This window comes from Phoxinus phoxinus, assembly GCF_949152265.1.
Source record: "Phoxinus phoxinus genome assembly, chromosome: 1".
NCBI lineage: Eukaryota > Metazoa > Chordata > Actinopteri > Cypriniformes > Leuciscidae > Phoxinus > Phoxinus phoxinus.
The window spans coordinates 23,084,432-23,096,241 of NC_136876.1; positions in this window are offsets into that span (position 1 = coordinate 23,084,432).

The window sequence follows — 11,810 nt, forward strand, 5'->3', positions numbered from 1 at the left end:
AACATGGAGTACAATGATGCTTTTATCAATTAAATTGTGTTATAATAATGATTATAGTCCACTGCTTTGTAGTTTGTAGTAAAAAAACTAAAAATAAGATGAAGAATTTAATGTTATGTTAGCGAGCATAGCCCAGAGTTCATATTGTAAAAGCACAATCAGTCTTTGTTTGCGTTAGCCCGATGCATATACATAACGTTTTTACAAAAAAAACAAAAAATGCAGTTACATTACTACGAGGTATTATTCTATTCTTTAGACAACTCCGAAAACAACGACAAACACTTCACATATCTCAATACAATTGTCATTGAAGACCTAGAAGCTAAACGGTGCTTACACAACAAATAAAATAATTATTAAGCAATAGCCTATGCTACATAAAACAACATAAAAGCAACAATTATTAATAACACTTACAGGTTGTGATACGGAGGAGGAAGCTGATGCAAATACACTTGGAACTGAACCTTCCTTCAATATTAGCGGCTCACGAATCCAAGTTTGATTGCATTTAAGTTGGTAAAGTAAAGCAATCGTCTTCAAAAAGGCGCAAACAAAGCACAAGGCTGAAGGCTCGGACTATACTTCTGTGGTATAGTTGTAAATATGAATTGTAGCCACTTAGTCTTCAAATGCTCCTCCTTGGGCAGATGAAAAAATTTGGCTTTTGAGTCGCACTTCAGAACACAGCGTCTCGTCGCCATGACGTTTTCAAGTTTTCCATGGCCTTGGAGCGCAATAAGTGGGCGTATCGTATTCAAATAACTTGACAAGTTGACGTCATCTAGTCAGAGAAAAAGCTTCGGTCTTCTAACATTCATAAAAAGGACTCCGAGTCGACTCTTACTTTTGAAAGACAATAACTTTATATATGGTGCACTTTCATATTTCAAACTTGGCAGGATGTTTTAGTTCACTTAGATCTATCTATGTTACACACTACATGAAAAGTAAGTTTCAAAATTCCATAATAGGTGCCCTTTAAGAGAATAGGGACAACCTTTTTAGCCGGCCACGCTGACCATTTTTCCCATCTTTAAACTAGCAAAAGTGGATTCGGACACGTCCTAACTGCACTTGCACTGTGCGCTTTAGATCATGCGCTTCGATTGTTAAATGGCCCATTGTCTAACGCCTTTCTTGCATTTTTTAAATTCTGTATTTTGGGAAAAACATGTAAATGAAGGAAACAGACCGTGTTGTAGCAGTCATATCCCTTTAATGTTATTCTATGCGTTAGTTTGTTGGCTATATATGAGACTAGCAGTAAGCTAGATCAACATTAGAATAACAGACCGATCATATTCTAACATTTCATCATGTTGAACTATATAATATTGATTAGCCTAGTTTTATGTACATTTGCTCACCTGTCTATAAAGTAACTTACATGTAGCTCTGTCAAGTCGAAGTTTGTCAAGGACGTGGAGCTCTCGGCATCTCGAAAACGCCACACTGATATTGATCCTCGTTTTAGTTCTCCTTTTTTCCCCAAAGTCTGCTTGCCATGGTCCATAATGTTTCACCGAAATAACAACAGCGTGCAGCCAGACGTAACGCACTACGCAGTTGTCCACGTATGTCGCCATGGTTACTATGGCAGAACGAGCGGAAAGCGGAAACCAGGGATAACGCGGATATTACGTCATTGACAACCGATTATTTAAAATGGGAATTTCTCTGAAATTAAAAATCTTTGGGAACTTTTGGGATATTGTAAGTACACAACTGCAGGAAATATATCACAATGTACAAGTGATTTTTGGATATTTTATTACAAAATTCTTACACATTGTACGTAGCCTACCTTTAAATCATGCTGGAGAACAAGATCATCCGGATTTACACAAACTTGTTGAGTTCATGCAGCTTTACTATTACTCTCAGTAAATCAAAAGAGACAATTCAAATTCTAAGACATTCTGAAATTCATGTTTGAATCCCCATTTGTAATATAAATTGTATTAATTTAGATAAAATGCATAATAAAGATTTTTTCGCCATTAAAGCAAATGGTAGGAAATATATTAAAACACACGAATAATATTAATGTGTGAAGAATTAAAACAAAAATTACACTTTGAATTAGCTGAGTGACTGATTCTCCTGTATCAGAAATGATTTTAGTGGTTTTCTTCTTCCATGCATGAAATTTAATCATGGACACCAGAAAGCAAGCGCTGCCACATCCACATGTCTTACTCCTCTTGGCTCTGACCACTGCTTTCTTATTATTTTTTTAGCAATGGAAATCAGAAATGTCAGCCTGCATATCTGAGACTATACACACAATAGTGCACACATAAACATACATTATTTACAACAGTATACCACAGAAATTTGCTGGACAATGCCTAACTGAGCCTCTAACAGAACTAAAAAAAACTCAATAATGGACATGATGATCAGCATGTTTAAATTAGTTTGATATTGCTTTGTTTCATTGTGATACTGTTAATCTGTGGTTTTCTTTGTATGTATGCATGTGCCCAAATTATTTTTATGATTTAAGAACCTGTTACAAGTGTTACAATTTGTTCACTAATTATAGTTCAGTTAATTTCTCCATTTGCCTTCCACAGAAGAAAGTCATACGTGTTTGGCATGTCAAGGGTGAGTAAATAATGACAGATTTTCATTGAAATCTCTCATAAAAATGTACTGTTACTTTTTTTACAATATTTCTACAACTCCACTAAATATGCCTTCCTTTATTTTGTCAAAAACTATTATATAGTGCCACCCAGTGGATATTTTGGGTGCTTCAAAGCACTAATATTAATTGTACCAGCAACAATTTGCTTTAACGACTGAGTCTATCAAAGTGACATTTATCATTATCAAGCATTTTTAAATTACTGAACATTCAATCTCAATCAGAGACATAGACAGGTGTTGAAGACTTTCCATTACATGGACACACAATAAAAAGGCACTATTTGGATTAGTTTTGTTCAAAGCAACACAGAACAGCACAACACAGAGGAGCAGAAGAAATAAAATGTCTGGACGAGGGAGAGGACTAGTTAGACCAAGGAGAGGAATAGATGGTCGAGGGAGAGGACTAGTTAGACCAAGGAGAGGAATAGATGGTCGAGGGAGAGGACTAGAGAGGAATAGATGGTCGAGGGAGAGGACTAGAGAGGACTAGAGAGGAATGTCTGGACGAGGGAGAGGACTAGTTAGACCAAGGAGAGGAATAGATGGTCGAGGGAGAGGACTAGTTAGACCAAGGAGAGGAATAGATGGTCGAGGGAGAGGACTAGAGAGGACTAGAGAGGAATAGATGGTCGAGGGAGAGGACTAGTTAGACCAAGGAGAGGAATAGATGGTCGAGCGAGAGGACTAGAGAGGACTAGAGAGGAATAGATGGTCGAGGGAGAGGACTAGAGAGGAATAGATGGTCGAGGGAGAGGGAGAGGACTAGTTAGACCAAGGAGAGGAATAGATGGTCGAGGGAGAGGACTAGTTAGACCAAGGAGAGGAATAGATGGTCGAGGGAGAGGACTAGAGAGGAATAGATGGTCGAGGGAGAGGACTAGTTAGACCAAGGAGAGGAATAGATGGTCGAGCGAGAGGACTAGAGAGGACTAGAGAGGAATAGATGGTCGAGGGAGAGGACTAGAGAGGAATAGATGGTCGAGGGAGAGGACTAGTTAGACCAAGGAGAGGAATAGATGGTCGAGGGAGAGGACTAGAGAGGACTAGAGAGGAATAGATGGTCGAGGGAGAGGACTAGTTAGACCAAGGAGAGGAATAGATGGTCGAGGGAGAGGACTAGTTAGACCAAGGAGAGGAATAGATGGTCGAGGGAGAGGACTAGTTAGACCAAGGAGAGGAATAGATGGTCGAGGGAGAGGACTAGTTAGACCAAGGAGAGGAATAGATGGTCGAGGGAGAGGACTAGTTAGACCAAGGAGAGGAATAGATGGTCGAGGGAGAGGACTAGTTAGACCAAGGAGAGGAATAGATGGTCGAGGGAGAGGACTAGTTAGACCAAGGAGAGGAATAGATGGTCGAGGGAGAGGACTAGTTGGGCCAGGACAAGGGAGATGAGCAAATATCACAATGTGTGCTGCAATCTCAAGTGCTGGTTTGGTCCTGCAGAAAGACCTCCACCAACAACTGGTGCCAGAAGCAGAACAGCTAGGTGGGAGGAAACATGAGGCTATTTGTGATTACGTGGGACAATGTAGCATTCCACCATTCACATGCAATCACAAACTGGTTTGCAGCACATCCAAGAACGATTTCCCTTTTTCTTCCTCCATACTCTCCTTTCCTCAACCCCATTGAGGAATTTTTTTCTGCTTGGAGGTGGAAAGTATATGATCATCGGCCACATGACCAAATGTCCCTCCTGGATGCCATGGATGCTGGCTGCAGAGACATCTCAGTTGAAGACTGTCAGGGGTGGATAAGGCATGCCAAGCGTTTCTATCCAAGGTGTACAGCGAGAGACAACATACGGTGTGATGTAGACGAGAACATGTGGCCAAATGCTGAAGATCGTATAGATTAGAACAGGACTTTTTTTTTCTGTGCCTTTTTTTCTATCATTTTGTTTTATTTTTGCATTGCATTGCATTTATGCATTTAGTCATTTAGCAGATGCTTCTATCCAAAGCGACTTACAACTGAGGACTACAGCAAGCGAGTCATCGTGAAAAGGCAAAAATAACGCAAGAAGTGCTCAAAATACAAAGTTCAGGCATTGCTCAGAGTAGCATAGGCCAAACAAGGGAGGATTAAAGGAAGAGGTTTTTTTTTTTTTTGCACACTTTAAATTAAAGGCTATGTTTGTCTTTTTTGTTTCGTTTTGTTGATCACTGACAGCAATTTCATATTGCTAATAAAGCTTTTACTGCAGCAATTCTGTCACTTACTGTTTTTTTTCAGTTGTACATTCTATAAAATATTGATGACTCCTTCACATTTTAGATATTATGTTGTACACATACTGCACCATGAATACGCACGCACGCACACACACACACACACATGAATAATGAGAAAAATGGAGTTCATACTGTATGTTGTTATGGAAATTTTACTTTTTAATGAGTTCTTTTACTTTTATATGGGTACAACTTTTATTAACGTTGAAGATGTATTGTTTACTCATAGGAATTTAAAGGAATATAATCATATAAGCAAAAAGCACATTATTAAAAATATAAAACCAAGCTTTTAGAAATTTATAAGTTAGGACAAACTTTCAGGAACAAAATGTTCTCTGAGTCATGTGAAGGCTGACTATGTGTGTGCGCAGTTTCGATCAACAGTAAGACCAGTAGCTAAAAACAGGAAACTTTTGCTGACATGACAGTGTTATGTCTAGATCAGACCTGGGCATTGTACGGCCCCCGGGCCACATCAGGCCCTCTGGCTATCCTTGACCGGCCCACGTAATGTAATTGGTAAATAAAAGCTGGAGCTCGAATTTTTTTTTTTTTTCTCAATATATAAAAAATTTGATATTGAGTGTGTACATCATGAATCAATGTTCCAAACCGTGTTTGTGTCTTATCCTGAATCACTATGGTACACCTATAATCAGTGTTTATATTCTGACTATTTTAGGCCGGTCGAGTCGGCACCGCTGCAGAGTAACACTGTCCCACATGAGAGAAGTAGTTCCGGCTGCAATGTTCTTCCGCAATACGCATGCAGTTCTGTTTAATAACCGCTAGAGTGCCAAAAGTTATGGACTGCTGTCAAGGCAACTGATTTTGTTTATTTTATTTACGTCAGTCACAGTGTGTGTGACATGCACCTTCACTCAACTGTATTCGCGCTCATGCAGGACAGCGTTCAAGAAATGCGAGTTTACCGTTAGCCCTTAAATATGTCAGCTAAAAAAAGAAAGTTTTTGTGAATGTTAATTAAATAGTTATATAATTGTGTGTTGTGTTAATTTAATTAATTTCATTTACTGTTTTTCTTTTTTGAGAGAGATGTAATATATTGGGCAGAACTGAGTTAAGTGTATTGGTCCGGCCCTCTATAACAGCCCCAGTTTCTCATGTGGCCCCTTGGGCAAATTAATTGCCCACCCCTGGTCTAGATAGAAATAATGTTGGACATGAGATCATGAGCTAAGACGTCTCCCTTTAAGGCAACAAAGGATTTTTTACACAGGATGTGTTAGGGTATATAACCTTGGGGAAACGGACTAGCCTTTGCCTTCTCATGTCAGATGCTCTCTGCGTGAGAATGCCATGGGCCTTCTCATATCAGACGCTGTCTGTGTGGGAACGTCTTATTTCATGCATGAAATAAAATACTTTGTTTAATCTTTTGAGAAACGACTTTGTCTCCTTCATCCAGGTTTTAATATTGATAATTTCCACAACAATGTTCATATACATATAGAACTGAAACATGACAAGTAATGCAGTTTTTGTAATGCCACCAACTGTTAGTATTTTGACAGTCATTGCGCTATGATTGACTATGTGTTCATGTTGGATAGAAATCTAGTGCTATAGTGTTTTGACAGAATGATTCAATTTTGAATTGTGTTTGCTGTGTTTTGATAGAGTTAGTAGGTTATATGTCGAAAAAGGTTTTTAACGTTTTGAAATGTAGAGTTTGTATTTATTTAACAAAATGTGGTTTTGGCCAGAAAATTACCTATTTGGCTAATTGTGTGTAGGTGTGTTTTGCTGTGTTAAGAGTTTAGAAAAAGTACTTTACAGTTTTTCTTAATTGTTTTCACACAAATACTGGTACTTGAGACACAATGACCACAACATGTAACTCATGCACCAACCCCCTGAGCCAATTCTGCTTAAACTACAAGCACAATTCCTGCTTTAAACTCAAATTGCAGTTCTAAAACACACTTTTTTCAAAACACTACACACAATTCTTTGCATTTGGCACAATTTTCATGCAGAAAATCTCGTTTTCACAAGGAACACACAGCCATTCAAATATGCACACTGACTCATCACACGGGCAAACACCCGTCACACAGTTTTACAATGAGCAATCAGAGCTTTAGCATAAAAGGGCAACAGGTGAGATCTTCAATGGAGCAATGGATGCCAACATTGGATTTTATTTAATTTTTTTACTGTAACTGTATAAAGTAAATTCTTCTGTTGTTTTGTATTAACCACAGTATGTACAACTTTTTGTTGGGATGTACACTGTGTTCATTGTTTTTGTGGGAAAAATTTAATATATTTGTTTTTGTGTGTGAGTATAGACACAATATTCTCAAATATCTTACAACACACTTAGGCCTTTGTTTTGTTCAGTGTTACACTTATTACAGACAGTGCATACATAAGTCATTATGATGAATGGACAAGAAGTGTTTTACATTGAGGACATCAGTGTTCAACATGGTTCTTATAAATGTCTATTCATATGATGGTTTGTGTGTGTCATTTGAAAACAAAATACCATTTTGAGAAGAAATAACATTGTTTTGAATGTAAAGTTTCATTTTGCAGGAGAATTGATGGGTTTTGCCCATTGTGTTTGTGTGTTTCGATTTGTGTGTAGAGTTCTGAGAATATGAGGCATGCTTTCAGAAAATGCGTGTTAACAATCGAGAAAAACTGTAAGTATAGGTAAACGCTTGTTAGCAATTGAAATAAACTGTAATGTGCTCAGGTGAGACTCGATCGTGATCCGATCACAATCTTAATAGGGGTCTATAAATGGTATTTGGTAAACTGTAAAATGAATCGTGTAGAAGATCCATACGACTGAATTCGCTATTGAGTAACACACAAGAATGAACCTCATTGGTTCTTGTAGAAGCTCAAACGTGCTGCATTAGACAAGAGAATGAATCTCATTGGTTCTCGCACGTCAAGCGACCATTCTTGAGCATCCGTTTGGCGTTTACCTTCCACAACTGATCTGTGAGTTGATGAATATTTATATGTGAATAAAACCTTAATTTAAATTTGTACAGAGTATAAAGCGATCGTGTCTCTTCAGAACATTTTGGACTTAACCGCTCAATTCATATGGATTAGTTTTACTATCTCTTTATGAACTTTTTGAAGCGTGAAAGTGTCAATGTGTGTCAATGTTGTGTAGCTGTCAATGGAGGGACAGAAAGCGCTCATATTTCATCAAAAAAGATCTTCATTTGTGTTCCGAAGATGAACTAAAGCCTTGCGAGCTTGGAATGACATGAGGGTGAGAAATTAATGACAGAATTTTCATTTTTGGGTGAACTAAACTTTTAAAATATCTTGGGATCTCAAAGTAAAACAGATTTTTAATTATTTTTTATTTTAATAAATTCATAAATAAATCTATGCAATGTTTATTTACAATTACAAGGAAATGAGCTAAAACATAATTCTGTTAAGTAGGCTAAATGAATACCACGTGTGCAAATCCCATTGCATTAACTTCCTGCATGTGTCACTTGGCAAAGATAATTAACCATGTGTTGGTTTTCACCCATGTGCCATAGCAAACAAAAGAAGAACCAGTTTCTGTGTATGAGAGAGAGAAAGAGAACGAAAAACCATTACGTATAGGCCTACTGTCCCATGTAATTGATAAATCCATTTGTGCATAAACCAATTATTTACATTTTGTCATTTGATTTACAGAAATTTGTTCTGCTTGTATCTTATGAATAGCCTAAGGTCATGTGTTTAAATAGCAGAAACTGTGAATGGAAACTTCTCTAACTAACCTTTGTCTATCTATCAGAGCTTCCATTGACAACCATTCAAAGGTGAATAAAAAGGCGAATCAAAATAAAAGAAAATGTTTGATATCGGGATTGAAAGTCTCTTCCAATCACAGGAAGATAAATGTTTGTCCAATCACAGGTACGATATGATGTCCTGCTCAACGGTACGTATTTTCATACCCCTGTACACCCTGCACGTTTCAAGCTATGCAGAGTTTTAGACGGCTGCCTTTTACAGTTCCTCCTTAACCAAAACAGTGAACGTATGCTACACTCAACTTGATTCTATCTAACCCGGTCAACTGTGTATTTTATTTTACTTTTCTTCCTGAACATGTGCGCACCTGAGTCCATGTTGCTTACATATTCATGTTCCAATGAAACCTAACTCAGACCACATCCTCCAATCTCGGGTTCGGTACCTCGGTGCGCTCCCAATTTGTCATGTGCTTGTGACATCTCTTGTGACGCTTTGCAGACTCTTCTCTGGCTGCACGCTTTCATGTTTTTTGAAAGAGTCATGGCTTTGGAGAGTTTTGGGATCTCATGCTTTCAATGCTAGCTTGCTTTTGCTAGCCTCTCCAAAACTGCCTACTCTACCTGTTGGGAAGTTCTTGTCAGAGATTGTCTTATTATAGGGAGATGAGAGGGTCTTTATATCTTACCATTGGAGAAAGCGTAACGGCTAACTTGGATCACGCAAGGCACCTCAGTCTACAGTGTAATGGCAGTGACGTCAGTGCATGCTGTTCAAGGTTTTAGGCTTGTTCGACTTCATGCAGCGCTGCGCAGACCGATCGGAAGCTGACATGTAGCAGTGCATGCCGGTTAAAATTTTAGTCCGACTTGAGACAGCGCTGATGCCACATGACTGTGACGTATGCCAGCAAAGTACAGCGAGAGCGATTCGAGAGCAGAAGGATGGTTCATTCTGCGCAGCTTCTCCAGAGCGACTGCACGGGCGCTGATGACGACACAGCTGTTCCACGATTGGCCGGATTCACCGCATTACAGCAATCATGTGTTTCGTATTTATTCTTAAACCTTAAATACTCACAAACCTGTTTTTTATAACAGTAAAATCTCTTTTAGTGTAGTTGCGATGTTATATTGTGTCATGTTTAAAAAAACGTAGACACCACTTGATAGTATAGGATTATGTTTAACTTTATTCTTGTACAAACATATGCTGGCAGTACATAAAGTATTGAATGCACTCCTCTTAGCTAGTTAATTTCCCTGTTAGCCCCAAGCTCCACCCACCCAATCTCAAGCCAATCAGGACTCTCTCATAGGCTTTATTAGCTGCATTAAAAAAACAACTAGAGTTAAGCAACACATGTTGCTGATACCTGGATAGCCTTTAGCAACAAGCATGTTGTCAATAACCTGATAACCTGAGCTTTCAAGCAATGCGCATAAAAAGGACATTTAGCTTTGCGAAGACATTCAGAGATGAATGGAGAGTGAAATATTGCCAGCTGTAACGTGGACACTGTATCTCCTTCTTGGCAGGGAGTGGAGATCTCAACTAAACTTTGTTATTGAGGCAGTCACATTAGTATAACTTCAGCGAGTCCATATCAATAATGCAGCGAGGTGAGAAGCAATGCTAACTCGGGTCACTCCAAAATCAGGCAGCTTATGATCAATTAAAATTCATGAACTTGAATCTGAGGTGAAATCCGCATGGGGAACGATTTCCTCTCGCTAAATCCCAGATTGCACAATTCCTAGTGAGGTGATGCGGTTTTGCCCAGCAAATTTGCCTGCTGATAATACTGAATGGTTAGTCTGAGGAAGGGCCATGTGAGGCCCGAAACGTCACTAGTTTATCAGCTCTGTGAGTGTTTACAGTGTCAAAATGAGTTCAAAACAATCTGTTTTGAGCTCACTTAAGTGAGATGAAAGTTTCATTGCATTGTCTAAATATCTTTTTTGTTCATCTCTACTACTTGGCCAACTTTGACTGAGCTGAAAAATAGGCTTGTTGCCATAAAAAAAAGTTAATTTGAATAATCTAATGTAAAGAGTCTAATTATTTGACTATTGTTTTGTCACTGTGTCTACTACTGTGTCTTTCTCAACCTATCTAGATAGATGGTAAGCTGTTACAACCCAAACTTATGAATGTTTTATTTTTGAATAATTTAAACAGGAAATTTCCATATCTTCTTTTCTCACATCAGTAATGTGGTCGAGCCTCACTCAACACCAAGATTGCTGAGAGAAAGAATGCGACCGCACCGCAGTGTCTTGGCCGTGGCAAGTCAGTATTTATACAGGCCTTGTCTTCAGTCTGATCAATAAAGACTGGGTTTTGTCTGTTTCTCTGTCCATACTCAAGTATTTAGTGTCTTGAGCTAGTTATAAGTATGACATAGGATATGTAGCTGTGGATTCATAATAGTAAAATTAAGACTGATTATTTGAATTGTCTATTTTGCATTTTGACCCAAAATGGCTCAAACCCACATGAGACAAACAGGACAAAGAAAAAAATAATTTCCTATTCTGTAAATGTTAGCAATTATGACATAGCACTGCTCCAGCTCTCTTCTTCAGTGACTTTCTCTGATTACGTTAAGTCAGTCTGTCTGGCTGCTGCTGGTGGTCCATTCACTGGAAGTACAGAGAGCTGGATCACTGGATTGAGCTCAAACCTATTTTCAAGTGAGTGAACTCTGCTTCATATATATATATATATATGCTTCATATATCTGCGATATATATATAGCAAGACACCAGTCTTAAGTTCTACGTTTCATCCAAATCAATTCACAGTAACCTGAAACAACTTTTTCACTACTATATATAGTGACACTTCTACAGACAGACCTAAATAGTGAGCGCAATCCTGTTTTATCTTCTGTTACAGTTGTTGACAGTGTTATTGTTAATGTAAACTGTTTACCTCTGCAGAATGACTTTGGAATCCATTGGTCAGTAAGCAGGGCTGCCAGTGGATTCAGTCCGGCATTTCGATTGGTCATGCAAGCTGTTATGATATCTTCTGACATCAGTGTCTGAATATATCAAGACTGGATCAACTCTCACACAAGCAGCAACCAGCTGGGTTTGTCTCATTCCCCATGAATGAGAGTGGCTCACACAACCTCCTCTCTTCTTC